Source organism: Pongo pygmaeus, chromosome 10 (assembly GCF_028885625.2).
Source record: "Pongo pygmaeus isolate AG05252 chromosome 10, NHGRI_mPonPyg2-v2.0_pri, whole genome shotgun sequence".
NCBI lineage: Eukaryota > Metazoa > Chordata > Mammalia > Primates > Hominidae > Pongo > Pongo pygmaeus.
The window spans coordinates 102,545,831-102,565,648 of record NC_072383.2 but is presented as its reverse complement, the minus strand read 5'-3'; the positions used below and the strand labels follow the sequence as shown (position 1 = coordinate 102,565,648).

At 42.3% G+C, this 19,818-nt stretch overlaps 1 protein-coding gene across 3 annotated transcripts in view; it reads left to right on the top strand.

Annotated features, from left to right (window-relative positions):
* The window catches only part of GLT8D2 (glycosyltransferase 8 domain containing 2), a 73,757-nt gene that overhangs the window by 6,864 nt on the left and 47,075 nt on the right, over nt 1-19,818 (top strand). Inside the window, exons 2-3 of one of the 3 annotated variants that reach the window (XM_063646643.1) lie at nt 152-265; nt 7,398-7,791. The gene's annotated coding sequence lies outside the window, so the exon portion shown is untranslated. Of the gene's footprint in view, nt 1-151; nt 266-6,959; nt 7,080-7,397; nt 7,792-19,818 lie in introns of those variants that run through there. The other 2 variants (XM_063646644.1, XM_054444173.2) reach the window with 2 other exon arrangements.

Below are 19,818 nucleotides of genomic sequence, written 5' to 3'. Positions count from 1 at the left end.
CTAAATATTAAAAACTTTCTTACTATTGGTTATAAATATATAGAGAAATGAAAAAATTATAAACCTAATATTTATTATGCCATAATTTAAAACAGAAATGTTGAGAATTAAAGTGTTTTGCTTTTTTTTTTTTTTTTTTTTTTTGAGACAGGGTCTTTGTCATCTGAGCTGAAGTACAGTGGCATGATCACAGCTCACCACAACCTTGACCTCCCAGGCTAAAGCGATCCTCCCACCTCAGCCTCCTGAGTAGTTGGGACCATAGGTACATACCACCACACCTGGCTAACTTTTTTATTTTTTGTAGAGACGGGGTCTCCCTATGTTGCTTAGGCTGGTCTTGAACTCCTGAACTCAAGCCTCAGCCTCCCAAAGTGCTGGGATCATAGGTGTGAGCCACCATGCCCAGCCTCCTTTCTAAGTTTTCCTTTGTGCTTTCAATGTTGTGAGATATCTTTGAGCATTCCTTTAATGTGAATTTTTTGCCCATGTCACTTTCTGGAACATCTTTATCCTTTTCCTTACAACTTCCTTCCTTATTTACGTTCATAAGTTTACCTTTATTAAGTCTCTCTGGATTCCCATCTGGAGTTGAACAGTGGCAATGTCAACATTCCCATGGCCACCAATTTCTTCTGTAACTCCAGTGATCTTTGATTTGAACCTCACTCCCACAATAATCACTTTTTGTTTCTTTGCTTCACTTTTATCTTTATTGGCAAATTCTATTGTCCATTTTTTAAAATGTTACTTGGAGATAAAGAGGCAACACAACTACATGCTTTGCTGTCTGTGCATAACTAAATAACAGATGTCCAGTGACCAGTCACCAGCAGACTACAAATGAAGTGGTGTGCTGTGGTCACTGACCATGGCGTGCATCTGTTATTTGCATAGTAATTTTGTGGACTGAAAACCTGGCAGCAAAGCTTGTATTTATGCAATTACTCACAGTTAATATACTGCGGTAACTGAAATTTGAACTGTATTATTGGGGGACTTGTGTTATATAACTAAACGGTGCTAATTGAAATCTGTGCTGTTGCCATGCCAAGCAAGGACTGTGCTATACTTATGCAATGTCTGACATGTAGTTAGCATTTAATAAGTAGTAGATTGTTTTATTTCTATCATTATCATGATTTTATTATATTTCTACACTTTCTATTCTTCCTCCTGAGCTGCAGGCCAAAAAGTCAACCCTAGAGTGAGAATCTGGTGCTGGAGGTGGCAGACAGTCTTGTGTTTTCAGCCAAGAGTGTAAATTGCAATGTCTTTAATCTCAATTGAGGACTCAGGCCAAGGGCCAAAGGCTTATTGCCAGAGGTCTGAGAAGAGGTTCTGGGGAGTGCTAGCAAGTGGGCAAAACTCAATAGCAGAGATCCTGGGCAGGGACTGTTGCCGAGATGAGGGAAACAGATGGTGTCTGAGAGGTCTGTTTACAGATTGCAGGGCTCCAGCCATGGATCTTGGCTGAAGCTATGGCCAAAGCATAGAGAGGGCAGCTGGCAAGAGCAAGGCAGGGCTCCAGGCTAGATAGAACCTAACTTAATTGCCAGAACAGGGCCCCTAGTCGGGCCAAGGAAGAAAAACAGTTACAGCGTACGGGAGAAAGGGAACTCAAGTGTGAGACTCAGGTGCTGGAGCAATTGCTGCAGTTCAGGGAGTAGCAGGGGAAAGCAAGAGCACCGAAGCTCAGGGCAACAGGAAGATGATCTGCAACTGAACCACACCAGGCAAAAGAGAGGGAATTGAGGCTACTGCGGTAATTCCTGCCCCATATGTGTGATCTTAGAGCCCAGCCATGGGAGACAAACGTGGCAAAGAGGCTTGTCAGCCTGACCCAATGTGGTAATTCATGTACTACTACAGAAGACTTATTCCTTTCCTCCCAGGCAAACTTATCAGCTTTAATAGATTTTATCTAGGACCTTATCTAAAAGTTATATACTCAGTCAAGGCAGACTTAGTTAGCAAGAAGAAATGATGAACATCTGACCTTCAACTAGTAAGAAATAAACATGGAATAATACTGACTGAGATACATGTTTTGTTGACAAATGATACCACAAATATAAAATGCATGTGAAATGCATACATATTGCATGGGGTTGCACTCAGGCATGTAACTAAATCTAACCAAACTTAGTTGACCACTTAAGGGTTTATTTTCCTCACATAGCAAGATTTTCCATAAGTAGTTAGTTCAGGGCTGCTGTGGTGATTCTCTGCCATCTTTAGCATATGCCAGGCTGCAGAATGACGAGTGCCAGGGACCCCATTCATATAATGCAAGGATATTTTCCATTTACTTCTACAGATCTACTCTCCACCCTTCCACCTGTTCAGTATCCTGAGAGGCTGACCTAAATGGATTATAGCACTTGAGCTCCTTGCCCTCTGACTTCTAGTTGGATTTGGTCAATGGGAGACACTACCAACAGGAGACTGTGAGGCTGGGGTAATCAGCCCCTGGTCCCTTTTGTGCAGAGCACCACAGGTTGGCTGTATCCCAGTGGGAGGGCTGCTCTTGCTGGCCACCCCCTCCATATCCTCTCTCCAAGTCCTGGAAACCACTCTCCCTTGTTGCCCTTCAGAGTTTGGGGTGGTAATAACTCCCTGCTATTGCTAGCCCCAGGGTACTGTATCATCTCTTAACCATGTTTCCCTGACAGTGATTACACCTTTTCAATTAGTGCCTTTTTAAAAAGTCTCCACCATTACCCTATTGGAGGGAGCTGTCTGTATCCTGCCAGGACCCTGACTGATGCAACTCTATAGTCACTGTGCACAGCCAGTGTGGCCATATGCAGCAGCACAGTGCAGGCCTCTTATCCCCATGGCTGCAAGGTGGCTACTTCACACGCAAGCTTCAAGGTTGTATTTTAAACAGGAAGAAAGGGCAAAAGACACCAAAGAGCTCTTTGCCAGGAAAACACTAGCTTTCAAGGAAGTACTAGACAGCAGATGTCTGCTCACGTGCCACTCTAGCTGCAGGACATCCAAGGAGGAGAATCTTTTCAAATGGGCATTTTGCTGTCCAAATGAAATCGTGTTTCTATTAGAAGGGAGGAAGCAGAGCAATGAACATGGGGAGGCAGATATCCAAAGGAAATAAAATCAGTATTTCAGTGGGGAGGCAGATATCTCTTTGAAATACTGATTTTATTTCCTTTGGATATCTGCCTCCCTATGTTCATTGCAGCATTATTTATCATAGTCAACTTAAGTTGATATGGAATCAACTTAAGTATCCATTGATGGATGAATGGATAAATATATTGTGGTACATATATGCAATAGAATATTATTCAGCCATATAAAGGAAATCCTGCTATTTTTGACAATGTGGATGAAACTTGAGGGCATTATGCTAAGTGAAATAAGCCAGATACAGAAAAACAAATACGTACAATTTTACTTATATTTGGAATCTAAGAAAGTCAAACTCATAGAAGCAGGGAGTAGGTAGAATGGTGGTTGCTAGGGTGAGGGGATGGGGAAAATGGGGAGATGTTAGTCAAACAGTATAAACTTTCAGTTATCAGATGAGCAAGTTCTGGGGATCTAGTGTAGAAAATGGGTGGTGTTGGATGTGTTAATTAATTTGATTGTGGTAATCATTACACAGTGTACATGCATATCAAGTCAACACTGTAGATCTTGAATGTATTCAGTCTTTGTCAGTTAAATATTTAAATTTAAAATTAAATATTCAATTATATATTATTCAATAAAATCAATTACATATTATAGTTCAATTTCAATTGAATATTACTTTTTTTTTTTTTTGAGACGGAGTCTTGCTCTGTCGCCCAGGCTGGAGTGCAGTGGCGCGATCTCAGCTCACTGCAAACTCCGCCTCCCGGGTTCACGCCATTCTGTTGCCTCAGCCTCCTGAGTAGTTGGGACTACAGGTGCCTGCCACTGCGCCTGGCTAATTTTTTGTATTTTTAGTAGAGACAGGGTTTCACTGTGTTAGCCAGGATGGTCTTGATCTCCTGACCTCGTGATCTGCCCGCCTCAGCCTCCCGAAGTGCTGGGATTACAGGTGTGAGCCACCATGCCTGGCTAAATATTACTTTTGTTTAAAAACAACAGCAATAATAACTTCCATTTCTTGAGTCTTTATTGAGTGCCTTACATGCATGATGTCTTTTAACCCACACAAGAGTCCTATTAGTAGTCCCGACTTAACAGATGAGGAAACTGGAGGTAAGACCTGTGCTCACACTAGGTATGTCTGTCTCCAAAGCCCAGTCCGGTGTCATGCGTATCCTCTGTTTCTTTTCTCATTTCTTCCCCAGGGAAAATCTGTGCATACAGTGTGGACATCTAAGTCATACATAACAAGCCTATTGCATCCTTGGAGCATGGCACAGCAGGAATAAAGGAGAAAGAAGCTGGAATCAGAGACAGTGGGGGTCAGGGAGAAGATCTACAACATTCTGCTAGGTGGATGAGAGATGCAAAGGAGATGACATGATCTGTGAAGGAAATTGTACTGGGCAGGTGTCAGCTCAGGCTGCTGTCCACATGATGCCTGGGACATGTCTGAGGGACTAGCCTGCTGCAAGTTGACAGCACATAATTCTGGAAGGGCGGTAGGAAACTCTGAGCCAGAAGTGGTTCTTATTTTCGCTCATGTGTGTGCAGTATTTAGAGCATAGGATATTGTGCTGCCCCTGAACCTTCTGACTTCCCAGTGGTGACCAATGTTTTAGCTAAAAACATTTAGCTAAATGTTTGAATGGAATTGTGCTTTAAAATAAGGTACAACTTGCTGAGCATGGTGATGCATGACTACAGTCCCAGCTACTTGGGAGGCTGAGGAGAAAGGCCCAGGAGTTCAAGTCCAGCCTGAGCAACATAGCAAGACACGTCTTTAAATAATAATAATTAATACATAAAATAAGGTACAAGATGCTGGGGGTAAGAGAGAAGAGGAGGGGCATCATGTCAAGCCTCTCCAGGAGAAAGGACATACTTGCTGGATTCTGTGAGGGCTTTAGAATAGGGGCATATAAGGGATCACAGAGCGGTCAATAATTCTACACAAGCAGCAAATTTGATGCTGAAGGATGACCAATGTGGGTGCCACGCCACTTAACCCTACTGTTGCAGCCCCAGATCCTAGTATTTGAAACATGCCTCAAGAAGGAAACACTTAAGAAGTGCTGAATAAGAATTCCAATCCTGGCTTCATCGCTAACTTGCTTTGGGAACTTGGGCTTTAATTTGCTCAAAGCCTCAGTTTGCTCATCTGTAAACTGGGGCAAATAACATCTGTTCAACTTACCTACCAGAAATGTTGTGTGGCTAAAAAGAAATAGAAGATATGAAAATGCTTTGGCTATATTCAAAGTTCTATATACATGGAAGATATTCAGGATCCTCCCACCTTCAAAGTTCATATCTAAGAAAACCCCTACTAAATCCTTTAGAATGGAACTGCTCAATATAGTAGCCACTAGCCACATTGACTACTGAGTACTTAAATGTGACTAGTGCAACTGAGGAACTGAATTTTTAATTTTATTTAACTGTAACTAATTTTAATTGAAAAACTGATACTCTATTCAATTACTGGAAAATTTTTAAGTACATTTGGACCAACCTGGATTCGTGAATCTACTTTTGTTCCCAGTGTTTTTTTCTAATTTTTTTATTGATAACATAATAGATATACATATTTTGAGTGTGCATTCAAACATTTAATATTAATATATTCATATAATTTGTAAAGATCAAATCAGTGTAACTGGGATATCCATTACCTTAAATGAATCTACTTTTTAAATGGTATTTATAAAATCTAAATATATGTGAAGTGTTTCTGCTTAAATTTAGTGTTTGAATTGAGATGTGCTCCAAGTGTACAACACACACCAAATTTCAAAGACTTAGTTAAAAAAAAAAAAACACCGAGAAGGGCAGGAGGAAGAGAGAGATAGGGAGAGATTTGTTAAAGGATATAAAATTATAGCTAGATAGGAGGAATAGGTTCTAGTGTAGTATGGCCATAGTTAGCAATAATATATAGCTTCAAAGAGCTAGAAGGAGGGTATTGAATGTTTCCAACATAAGCATCAATATTTGAGATTATAGATATGCTAATTATAGTGTTCTGATCACTATACATTATATATTGAAACATCACTATGTACCCCATGAATATATACAATTATTACATGAATATGTATCAAAACAAATTAAATTTAAAAACAAAACAAAGAGAACATAAAACATCTTAATAATGTTTTATATTATGTGTTGAAATGATAACATCTTGTATATATTGGGTAAAGTAAAATGTATCATTAAGATAAATTTTACCTCTTTGTACTTTTTTCTTAATGTGGCTACTAGAAAATTTTAAATTATAGCCAGGTGTAGTGGTGTGCACCTGTAATCTCAGCTACTCAGGAGGCTGAGACGGGAGGATCGCCTGAACCTTGGAGTTCATGGCTGCAGTGAGCTGTGATCACGCCACTGCACTCCACCCTGAGTAACAGAGCAAGACCCTGTCTCTTTTTAAACAAACAAACAAACAAAAAAAGTAAAATTGGCCGGATGCGGTGGCTCACGCCTGTAATCCCAGCACTTTGGGAGGCTGAGGTGGCGGATCACCTGAGGTCAGGAGTTTGAGACCAGCCTGGCCAACATGGTGAAACCCAGTCTCTACTAAAAATACAAAAATTAGCTGGGCGTGGTGGCAGGCGCCTGTAATCCCAGCTACTCGGGAGGCTGAGGCAGGAGAATCATTTGAACCGGGGAGGCGGAGGTTGCAGTGAGCCGAGATCTCATCACTGCACTCCAGCCTGGGAGACAGAGCGAGACTCCGTCTCAAAAAAAAAAAAAAAAAAAGTAAAATTACAGTGTGGCTTGCATTTTATTTCTGTTGGAGAGCACCACTTTAGAAAGAGACAGTGAGCAGAGAGATCCTTATATCCTTATAGGAAATAGGAAGAGGAGCCATTGCAGAAATAAATTCTGTGATCCCAGACAAAGTGCTGGCACCATCTCCTGGATTTGAGAACCCACCGCAGAGATACAGAACAGCGCAGATCGCTGTTGAGGTCAGCTCCCAGCTCCCTGCCTCATTCCTCTCTGATTCCTCTTTTGTTCAGGCACAAAAACACTCCATCTTGAAACTTTTGTCATTATTGCCTTGGTAGAAGAAGACCACAGTTGTTACCTGGGTTTTGATTTGGGGACAACAGCATTTCAATGACTAGGAGATTTCAGGAGAAGCTAGTGGCCCTGAATATTCTCAAAATCAGCATGAACTTTATTTTTCACTTGTGTTCTTTCAAAGTTTGCCTTCGACTCAACGTGTGGTAGAAATTCACCCTGAAATCATTTGCTCTTCTCTGGTTTTGTGTCTTTTCCTCTAGAACAGCGCTGTTTTTTGCATGTTTTGCACTTAGCCAGAGGAAGTCTGGCGCATCCGAGCCGGCCAGCCGAGCACATCTGGAAGTGGTTTCTGGGTCCGCCCCTCTCTGCCAGCGCAACTCCTGGGTTCCCAGCGGCTTCGCGCAGAGGTGGAAGAAACCCGAGACGCTCCAAAGTCAACGCAAGCAAAGGGGAGTGCGGGTCGGGGAGGAATATTCTTTTGGAAACGTAATATTGGCCTTGGGGCTCTCCAGCCCTTTGGGACTTCCAATGGGATCTTAGAAGCAGCCGAAGCAGCGTGAGGGCAGCAGCCTAGGGCCAGCCACGATTTGAACGCTCTGCCTTGCAGCTCTTCAGGACCGAGGAGCCCAAAGCCCTACCCTCACCATTCACCAGGTAAATAGAGACATTTACGAGCAGCGTGCAGTCGTTCCATTTTATCCTGGCCAGTCTGCAGCAGTTCTTTATTCTGCTACAGACCCAAGAAAGTAAATCAGAGGCGTCAGATTGCCCCACACAAACTTTGCCTTCAGAAACTTCCCAGTCCGAATTTGTAGCATTCCAGCGGAACCCTTTTCGGCCATTTCCAGCAAATCCAGTGTGCAATGTTTTTCACATCCTGGGCTGCTTTTCCAGACCTGGGTTTCTCCTCCTTCTCTCCACAAATATTATAATTTACTGTTTGTATCAGATTTTAAACATTAAAAATCAGCAGTTAGGATATGGATGAATGCTAATATTTAATGCAGGTATGTCCTGAGCCACAAATGATTTAACTGAGAGTGATTCATGTTTTCAGAATCTGTCTTAGGAAGCTGTTCTGAGGATCTCTATCCCCCCAGAAAGAACTGGCCATTGTGGAAACCCAAGTGAGGCTTATTGTAAATATAGTAGTCATGGTGTTCGAGTTGAAAATGCTTTTTAAACATTAAAAAATATCTTATGTTTACTTTATGAGCAAGTGTCACACGTTGGATAAGCCTGATATTTATGAAATAAGAAGGATAGTTAACATGAGAGTAAACAAAAAAAACGTGAGAGAGAGTGAGAGAAAGAAAACATGATGATATCTGAATGTCTGGATGTGCTTTGGAAAAAAAAATCAGTCCTCTCGTTGTTTGGCCCCTGTGCAGCCAAATATCCAAAGTGATATTGGGTGGTTTTTGTCTTTTCCTTTTCCTCCAAATGTTCTGGTGTGGCACTTCTGTGTAATATCCTTTCTATATTACATAATGGAATTCCAGTTCTCCCTTTAATGCACTTGGAAGTGGAGCTGTGCAATGCAGTGGTAAGAACATAGGCTCTGGGGTCAGGCTTGCAGGACTGAATCTACGTGCTGCCACTTACACACCTTCTAAGCTCGACTCCGGGTGAATTGTTTAACTTGCATACACCCTAGTTCCTCATCTGTAAAACGGAAATTAAATGACCTAATGTCTATAAAGGACATAATACAGGACCTGCAAAGTAGTTAGACCTCAGGAAAGGTTAGTTTCTCTGATGGTGCTGATGATGGCAGTGGTGACAAAAGTGATCATGCATCCTGTTTTTGGCAACACCTCTGCTTTTGACCATGGTTCCCTCTGACAGTCCAGTCGTCCAAGTGTTCCTCATACCCTAATACGTCATCTCTCCAGCACTTTGCTTTCCTCCTTTCTTCCTTCAAACACCTCTCTTTCTTTTATTTCCCATTCTGTCTTTCATTATTTCTTCTTTGTGCTTCCTCTTTCCTTGCTGAGAAAATGTGAGGTTCATTAAGCCACAGCCCTCATAGTTTTCATTTCTAGTTCCCGAGGAAAATGATTCTAAATCCTTTTTAATTTCAGCATTTTCCAAAGAATGTTCTGAAAAAACATAGTCCCATGGGAAACTCTGTGAACTATATTACACTCTTAGAGATCGCAAGGCATAATAGCATTTTAAAGGTCCTGAGAAGTCCTGTAGTAGAGAAATCCTCTTAAGGTTGTTTAACGCAATGATTCCCAAACAGTTGATCGCTGAACCACCTTATCGCATAACGTAAATTAACATTTCTAGGAGCACACTCTGGGATGTGCTATTCTGGCCACACTTGTTTTCATTTTGGTTCCCCTTTTGGACATCCTATTTCCCACCTTCCCTGGAGCTCATCCAAGGGGATACCTTGTTTTTCCTTCTCAAGTTAAGGACATAAGATTATCATGTGTGTTGTACTGGTATATAGAAAATCTGGCCTAAAGTGGAGATCAGAGGTCAGCAAACTTTTTTTGCAACAGGCCTGATAATAAGCCATATGGTTTCTGTTGCAACTGTTCAACTCTGCTGTTGTAGTATTAAAACAGCAGAGAAACAAAAAATAAACATGGCTATGTTCTAACAAAACTTTATTTACAAAAACTAGTCTCAGGCAGGATTTGACCAGGGGCCATAGTTTGCTGGCCCCTAATCTAAAGGCTTTTTGTGAAAGAATTTCTCATGCTAGCACAGGAGAAAGCAAGACAAATTCTTTATAAACTGAAGACTCTCTTGTCCTTCTCCCCTAGTGCTATGGTCTGAATGTTTGTGTCCCCCCAAAATTCATATGCTGAAACTCTAACCCCCAAGGTGATGCTATTAGAAAGTGGGGCCTTTTGGGAGGTGGTTGGGTCATGAGAGCAGCACCATCACCAATGGGATTAGTGCTCTTGTAAAATAGGCCTAAGAGGCTGGGCACAGCAGCTCACACCTGTAATCCCAGCACTTTGGGAGGCTGAGGCAGGTGGATCACTTGAGGTCGGCAGTTTGAGACCAGACTGACCAACATGGAGAAACCCTGTCCCTACTGAAAATACAAAAAATTAGCCGGGCGTGGTGGTGCATGCCTGTAATCCCAGCTATTCAGGAGGCTGAGATAGGAGAATCGCTTAAACCTGGGAGGCAGAGGTTATGGTGAGCTGAGATTGCACCATTGCACTCCAGCCTGGGCAACAAGAGCGAAACTCCATCTCAAAAAAAAAAAAAAAAAAAAAAATGGGCCTAAGAGAGCTGGTTCACCCCTTCCACCATGGAGGACACAGCTAGAACATGCTATCTATGAACCAGAAAATAGGCCCTCACCAGGCACTGAATCTGCCAGCACCTTGATCTTGGGCTTCCCAGCTTCCAGAACTATAAGAAATAAAGTTTTGTTGTTTAGAAGCCACCCAGTTCGGGCAGGCATGGTGACTCATGCCTGTAATCACAGCACTTTGGGAGGCTAAGGTGGGAAGACCTCTTGAGGCCCAGAGTTCTAAACCAGACTAGGCAACATAGCAAGACTCTGTCTCTACAAAAAAAATTTTTAATTAGCTGGACGTGGTGGCGGTGCGTGCCTATTGTCCCAGCTATTTGGGAGACTGAGGTGAGAGGACTGCTTGAGCCCAGGAATTCAAGGCTATAGTAAGCTACGATCATGCCACCACACTCCAGCCTAGGTGATAGAGTAAGACCCTGTCAAAAAAAAAAATGGAGTAAGACACCTGTTCTATGTATCTTGGTGAATCTTGAGTAAACCTTTCATTATAGCAAAAAGTTAAAAGGCAAGAGATATTTTGTTAGAGGACAGACTCCTGAGTCCTGATTTTGTCCTTTCTCTTTCCTTCAGTGAACCCTTACTCTTGTCCTGTTAATGACTTTGTAGCTCTCATAGCTTAAAATGAAGTGCTCTGTTAAATGTGTCTATGCATTTGAGAACTTCAGGGTGCAAGTCTTGCAGAGTTAACTCACAGAGCTTATGTCAGTTGCTTGACACAGTGATAGCAACCATAGCGATGGAAAGTGGTTGGCTGTAGTAACTATCAAGGTGGTTAAGAATGTGAACTCAGAGCCAGGCTGCCTGTGTGTAAATATTAGCTCTACCACTTATTAGTTGTGTGAACCTTAGCAGATCTCTTAATTCTCTGAGCCTCAGTTTTCTCACCTGTGTATTGGAATAATAACCTTAAGGAGTTGTTGTGATAATCCGTGAATGAATATTTGTAAAAGTCTTAGAACAATGCCTAGCACATAGAATTGCTACGTAAGTGTTAAAATAATAATATTTAATACTTATGTAGCAATAGCTTTGTAATATGCAGAACTATCCCGTTTTACAGATAGGGTTTTGTAAGTCACCCCACAATTACACAGCTAATTAGGATTCACAGTCAGCTCTGTCTAAGGATAAAGCCCATATTTCCACTAACGTACACAGCTCTCATATTTAAGTCATTCAACAGTACTTTTAGGAACCCCCCCTTTTATCTTCCTTTTTGATTCCCAGATCATTTCCTATTACTCCTAACCATGGCAGACATGATTAATCAATCTTTCTTTCTTTCTTTCTTTTCTTTTCTTTTTTAACTGAATCTAGTGATGGCTTCAGATTTCTTCTCAATCTAGCAATCCCGACAGCTCATACCATAGCCGATCAGAGCTGGCATGTAAAATGAAACATAGGGGCACTGATTTTTGGAGTATTTTTCTGAAGAGCCTTTCCCACTTTGCTTTTTGTTCCAAGGCAGAGCAAATTCCCTTAGCCACTGCCAGGTCTCAAAACATTCTTTCCAGGTTTGGCCACATGCCTAAACTCTTTGGCATCTGGTAAAATGGCTCCCCATGCAAGGTCTTCAGGGGCTTATTTTTAAACTTACAGGCCTCTTCTCATGCCCAGAACAACTCTCTGAACTCTCCTTTTCTTCCTACTCACAGGCCCTAGAACCTCAACCTTCTTTTCTCCCCTCTTTGAAGATGCTACTGCGCAGTGCCTTGCCTGCCCTGCAGTGGCTCCCAGCTCCACCTCTCTGTCTGTTCTGAAAACAGGCCTGCAGGCAATTTCTTGTTAAAGGCTTGGCTATTTATTACCACAGAGAAACCACACATGGAAGTCACTCGGGCTAGGAAAGCTCACAGAGGTGTAAGGGGCACAGTTCTGGGGCTCTTTGTTGTGATAGTAGCAGGAAGGCTGCTAAGACGACCAGAGCCCTCTGCTTTTATTCCTGGGGTGGGATCATCAGCAGTTCCCCTCCTTCTGGCTGAGTCCTTTCTTTCTGGGACTGAAGAGCAGAGCAACAAGAGTCTCATCCCTTTTCTTTCTCTCTCCTGATTCTCATTGATTCAACACACATTTATTGAGTTCCCACCTTGGGGCAGGACAGGCAGATGGAAGTGAGGAAGCCATAGTCGCTGTCCTCAATGGTCTGTCTGGTCCTTCTTTTAAAGATAGATATGCTGAAATATTTAGGGGGAGAAGTGTCATGATGTTTACAACTTCCAAAAATATATATGTACATATGAAGTTCAATTAAGTAAATATGTCAACATGTTAGCAACTGGTGGATCTGGTGAAAGGTATATGAGTATTTATTCTTCGAACTTTTCAGCAGTCTTGAAATGTTTCAAGCGAAAAAAAGAAAAAGGAAATCAAACAAAAAATTAAGGCTACTCAAGCTGCATTTGTGTTTCAAATGAACTTGATATGATTATCGAACAACAAAAAAGTTACTATGGCTGTTAGGCCCGTGATGGATTGAGGAAGGGGAGTGTACAGAAATTCTAAAGGCAGGAAGGCCAGGTGGGAGGTTATTGCAGAGGTGTAATTAGTAGGACTCGGTGATTGAAGGAGGAATTAGGAGGGAGAAGTTGAAGAGGAATCTGAGAACCCCAGAGAAGGAGTTTCCATAGGGGAGGTGCTAATTTCAGTTGTGAGTGTAGGGGGTTTGAGATACTTGTGCAGCACCCTGAGGAGATGGTTGCACATTCATCCCTTCGGTCCATAAATGTTTTCTGAGGGCGTATATTGCCAGGCACTTGTCTAGATGCTGGGTATATGGCAATGAATGAAACAAAATTTCCTGCCTTCATGGGGCTTATAATCTATCATTTGGAGGGCAGCCAGTACACCGGTGATGACGAGGCAGTCTGTTGGAAGATGGTAATTCCTGAAGGGATGCAATTTGTGCATTGTTGGGGTTAGAGGCTTTTGACTAAGAGACTGAGAGACATGAGGGAGCAAGCCATGTAGATAACTGGGAAGAGGATTCCAGGCAGCAGGAATAGAACATGGCCAAGGCTCTGAGGCAGGAGGCTGTCTGGCAAGGAGGCCAGTGTGATCACGTGAGACCTTATGGAAGGCTGCTGTAATGACTTTGGTTTTTGCTCTGAGAGAGACAGGAAGGCCTTGGAAGATTTTGAACAGAGCACAGCACAATACGACTCCTATTTTCACAGGTTCATTCTGGCTGCTTTGTTGAAAATCAGCTGAAGGGAGACAAAGGCAGAATAATATAGTCAAAGGCTAATGTGCCAGGGTGGAGCCACAGAAGGTGGTAAAAATTCTGAATCTATTTTGAAAGTGGAACTGACAAGATTTACTGTCAGTGCACATGGGAATGAGGAACAGAGAGGAGTCAAGGAAACACCAAGCTGATTTTTTTGTGGAGCAATTTAAAAAACGGAGTCACAGCTGGGTGCAGTGGCTCACACCTGTAATCCCAGCACTTTGGGAGACCGAGGTGGGTGGATCACCTGAGGTCAGGAGTTCAAGACCAGCCTGGCCAACATGGTGAAACTCCGTCTCTCTACTAAAAATACAAAAATTAGCTGGGTGTGGTGGTGCACACATGTAATCCCAGCTACTAGGGAGGCTGAGGCAGGAGAATTGCTCAAACCCGGGAGGCGGTGGTTTCGTGAGCCAAGATTGCGCCACTGCACTCCAGCTTGACAGACAGAGCAAAACTCCATCTCGAAAATAAAAATAAAAACTAAATGGAGTCACCATGAACTGATTTGGGGAAGATTATGGGAAGGGCATGTTTCGGGGGAAATACCAGAAGCTCAGTTTTGGACACGTGGATTCCTGTAAGTGGAGATGCCAAGTGGCATCTGGAGTCTGGAATCCATGTGAGAGGGCTGACCTGGAGACAGAAATTTGGGAGTTTTCAGCATATAAATTATATTTAAAGCCATGAGTCAGGATGAAGTCTCCTAAGGAGGGAGTTTAGAGAAAGAAGAGAAGAAATCGCTAAGGTGTTCCAACATTTAGATGTTCAGGAGGTAGGAGCAACCAGTGAAAGAGACTGAGAATGAGCCATCAGAAAGGTGGAGGAAAAGCAGGTGAGCCGAGTCCCCCAGGCCACGTACAGGAAGCACGTAAGGAGGAGAGAGCCGGCACATAGTCTGCATCTCGCGCACCCATGCCTCAGCCCTAGTGAGGAACAAGTCCTGTGGTGCAGTTCTTTGCATGCCGGGACCTTGTTAGCCAGAAGATGTTCTCTCAGACTCTGCCCCATTCCAGTTTCTCTTGGTTCCAGATCTCTGCCTTTTACTCTACCCCAAGCTTGTCCAACCCGTAGCCCACAGGCTGCATGCAGTGCTGGACAGCTTTGGATGCAGCCCAACACAAATTCGTCAACTTTCTTAAAACATTATGAGATTTTTGTGTGTGTGTGATTTTTTTCGTTTAGCTCATCAGCTATGTTTCGTGTTAGTGTATTTTATGTGTGGTCCAAGACAATCCTTTCAGTGTGGTCCAGGGAAGCCAGAAGATAGGACACCCCACCCTACACATTCTTAAGCTGTCCGGCATCACTTCCTTGGTTCTCCAGTTCTCCATCCCTGACTTCCTATCAGTTTTCTACCTCTTTATAACTCTGATCCCTCTCTTAATTCCCCACAATCAGCTTATCCCCAGGACTTCAGTTCTGCAAACATTTCTTGAGAACCTACTTAATCTACTGGAAAGTCTTTGACTTCAAATACCGGAAACACTGATTTACAGCAGCTTAAACACATGGGTTGACTTCTGTCACATAAGAAGTTTGGAGGAGGTAGGTATTGATGGCATTGATTCAGCAGTTCAATGACGTAAGAGCTGACCAGTCTGTGTAGCTCTTGACCTCTCCCTCATGGTCTCAAGGTGGCTGCCTAGTTCCAGCCATTATGGCCCCATGCAAGGCAGGAGGAAGGGGGAGTTGACACTTCATCCAGAAAGGAAAAGCTTTCTCAGATATTCCCAGTAGATTTCCACTTAAGTCTCTGAGCATCAGATCTATATTATGTGGCTACTACTAGCTGCAAAGAAGGCTGGTAAAATCTTTATTTGGATTTTCCTCTCTCTCATATGGAAACAGGCAAAGGAGAAAAGTATGGGAAGAGCTGTTGGATCAGCCAGCTATCAAGGCTGCCACACTACCAAGTGCCAAATGCTTGCCATGAACTGGAAATACAGAAATGATTAACGTAGTACCCGTCCTGTCCCTGGAACTTGCGTTCTAGTAAGGAAACATAAGAATGAACAGAGTATCTTGGTTTGGTTTGGTGGAGACCAGGAGCCTTCCCTGACCCCCATGATCTGGTCAGGTGCCCCTCCTTGATGCTAAAACAATATCCCATGCTTACATCTACCAAGGCATCTAAGCACACTGTATTGCCATTATATATTTACTGGTGTCTTCCCCTCCTTTCCCCCAAATGTGGACTAACTGGAGACTTACCTTTGAATCTCTAGTGCCTGGGTGTCTGGTATATTCATAGAGGTTGAGTAAATGTTTGTTGAATGAATAAATGAAATGTCAATGGAGCCCCCTAATTACCTTCTTGTCCTGGGTTGGGCCCTTATCCCATCTTAGCTTTGTTGTTGTTGTTGTTGTTTTTGTTGTTGAGAAAGAGCCTTGCTTTGTCACCCAGGCTGGAGTGCAGTGGTGCAATCTATGTTTACTGCAACCTCTGCCTCCCAGGTTCAAGCAATTCCCGTCTCAGCCTCCCAAGGAGCTGGGATCACAGGTGCGTGCCACCACATCCAACTAATTTTTTTTTTTTTTGAGACAGAGTCTCTTTCTGTTGCCCAGGCTGGAGTGCAATGGTGCGATCTTGGCCCACTGCAACCTCTGCCTCGCAGGTTCAAGCGATTCTCCTACCTCAGCCTGCTGACTAGCTGGGATTACAGGCACCTGTCACCATGCCCAGCTAATTTTTGTATTTTTAGTAGAGACGGGGTTTCACCATGTTGGCCAGGCTGGTCTCGAACTCCTGACCTCAAGTGATCTGCCCACCTAGGCCTCCCAAAGTGCTGGGATTACAGGCGTGAGCCACCGTGCCCAGCCCCTTAGCATTTTTAGCTAGTTAACTCATATTTACATTCTAATAGCAAAATCTCTAACACCTTGCCAGAAAACAGTGCTGACTCCCCAATCACTTTTGTAATGTTAAAAATAAATTTATTTATTCTCATATTCAGTAGAACTCTGAACTTACAAATTTACAGCCAGTAGAGTCACAATACAGCATCTAAAAAGCTAAAAGTACCTATACACTCAAGTCTCATAGTACTTAGAAAATGGGATGCTTAATTTTTCAATTTGTTAGGCCGGGTGTGGTGGCTCACGCCTGTAATCCCAGCACTTTGGGAGGCCGAGGTGGGTGGATCACGAGGTCAGGAGTTCAAGACCAGCCTGGCCAAGATGCTGAAACCCCATCTCTACTAAATATGCAAAAATTAGTTGGGCATGGTGGCACACGTCTGTAATCCCAGCTACTTTGGGGGCTGAGGCAGGAGAATTGCCTAAACCCGGGTGCCAGAGGTTGCAGTGAGCCAAGATCAAGTGACCGCACTCCAGCCTGGGCAACAGAACAGGACTTCGTCCCAAAAGAAAAAAAAATTTTTTTTTCAATTTGTTGTTTTTTATTTCAAAGAGATGTATAGTTAATCTGACTCATTTGAATAACAGTGAGTGAATTGCAGATACTGTTATCAAAGATAACAATTCTACAGGCATAAATAATTTTTTTATTATTATACTTTAAGTTCTAGGGTACATGTGAACAACGTGCAGGTTTGTTACATAGGTATATATGGGCCATGTTAGTTTGCTGCACCCATTAACTCGTCATTTACATCAGGTATTTTCTCCTAATGCTATCTCTCCCCCTGCCCCCACCCCATGACAGGCCCCGGTGTCTGATGTTCCCTGTCCTATGTCCGAGTGTTCTCATTGTTTAATTCCCACCCATGAGTGAGAAAACATGCAGTGTTTGGTTTTCTGTGCTTGTGATAGTTTGCTCAGAATGATGGATTCCAGCTTCATCCATCTCCCTGCAAAGGATGTGAACTCACCTTTTTTATGGCTGCATAGTATTCCATGGTGTATATGTGCCACATTTTCTTAATTCAGTCTATCATTGATGGACATTTGGGTTGGTTCCGAGTCTTTGCTATTGTGAATTGTGCAGCAATAAACGTGTGCATGTGTCTTTAAAGCAGCATGATTTATAATCCTTTGGGTATATACCCAGTAATAGGATGGCTGGGTCAAATGGTATTTCTAGTTCAAGATCCTTGAGGAATCACCACACTGTCTTCCACAATGGTTGAACCAGTTTACACTCCCACCAACAGTGCAAAAGCGTTCCTATTTCTCCACATCCTCTCCAGCATCTGTTGTTTCCTGACTTTTTAATGATTGACATTCTAACTGGTGTGAGATGGTATCTCATTGTGGTTTTGATTTGCATTTCTCTGATGGCCAGTGATGATGAGCATTTTTTCATGTGTCTGTTGGTTGCATAAATGTCTTCTTTTGAAAAGTGTCGGTTCATATCCTTTGCCCACTTTTTGATGGGGTTGTTTGTTTTTTCTTGTAAATTTGTTTAAGTTCTTTGTAGATTCTGGATATCAGCCCTTTGTCAGATGGGTAGATTGCAAAAATTTTCTCCCATTCTGTAGGTTGCCTGTTCACTCTGATGGTAGTTTCTTTTGCCATGCAGAAGCTCTTTAGTTTAATTAGATCCCATTTGTGTATTTTGGCTTTTGTTGCCATTGCTTTTGGTGTTTTAGTCATGAAGTCCTTGCCCATGCCTATGTCCTGAATGGTATTGCCTAGGTTTTCTTCTAGGGTTTTTATGGTTTTAGATCTAACATTTCAGTCTTTAATCCATCTTGAATTAATTTTTGTATAAAGTGTAAGGAAGGGATCCAGTTTCAGCTTTCTATATATGGCTAGCCAGTTTTCCCATCACCATTTATTAAATAGGGAATCCTTTCCCTATTTCTTGTTTTTCTCAGATTTGTCAAAGATCAGATGATTGTAGATGTGTGGTGATATTTCTGAGGCCTCTGTTCTATATCTGTATCTCTGTTTTGGCATCAGTACCATGCTGTTTTGGTTACTGTAGCCTTGTAGTATAGTTTGAAGTTAGGTAGCATGATGCCTCCAGCTTTGTTCTTTTTGCTTAGGATTGTCTTGGCAATGTGGGCCCTTTTTTGATTCCATATGAACTTTAAAGTATTTTTTTTCCAATTCTGTGAAGAAAGTCATTGGTAGCTTGATGGGGATGGCATCGCATCTATAAGTTACCTTGGGCAGTATGACCATTTTCACGATATTAATTCTTCCTATTCACGAGCATGGAATGTTCTTCCATTTGTTTGTGTCCTCTTTTATTTCGTTGAGCAGTGGTTTGTAGTTCTTGAAGAGGTCCTTCACATCCCTTGTAAGTTGGATTCCTAGGTATTTTATTCTCTTTCTAGCAATTGTGAATGGGAGTTTGCTCATGATTTGGCTCTCTGTTTGTCTGTTATTGGTGTATAGGAATGCTTGTGATTTTTGTACATTGATTTTGTATCCTGAGACTTTGCTGAAGTTGCTTATCAGCTTAAGGAGATTTTGGGCTGAGACGATGGGGTTTTCTAAATGCACAATCATGTCATCTGCAAACAGGGACAATTTGACTTCCTCTTTTCCTAATTGAATGCCCTTTATTTCTTTCTCCTGCTTGATTGCCCTGGCCAGAACTTCCAACACTATGTTGAATAGGAGTGGTGAGAGAGGGCATCCCTGTCTTGTGCCAGTTTTCAAAGGGAATGCTTCCAGTTTTTGCCCATTCAGTATGATATTGGCTGTGGGTTTGTCATAAATAGCTCTTATTATTTTGAGACACGTTCCATCAATACCTAGTTTATTGAGAGTTTTTAGCATGAAATGCTGTTGAATTTTGTGGAAGGCCTTTTCTGCATCTATTGAGATAATCATGTGGTTTTTATTGTTGGTTCTGCTTATGTGATGGATTACATTTATTGATCTGCGTGTATTGAACCAGCCTTGTATCCCAGGGATGAAGCCAACTTGATTGTGGTGGATAAGATTTTGATGTGCTGCTGGATTCAGTTTGTCAGTATTTTATTGAGGATTTTTGCACTGATGTTCATCAGGGATATTGGTCTAAAATTCTCTTTTTTTGTTGTGTCTCTGCCAGACTTTGGTATCAGGATGATGCTGGCCTCATAAAATGAGTTAGAGAGGATTACCTTTTCTTCTATTGATTGGAATAGTTTCAGAAGGAATTGTACCAGCTCCTCTTTGTGCTTCTGGTAGAATCCAGCTGTGAATCCGTCTGATCCTGGACATTTTTTGGTTGGTAGACTATTAATTATTGCCTCAATTTCAGAGCCTG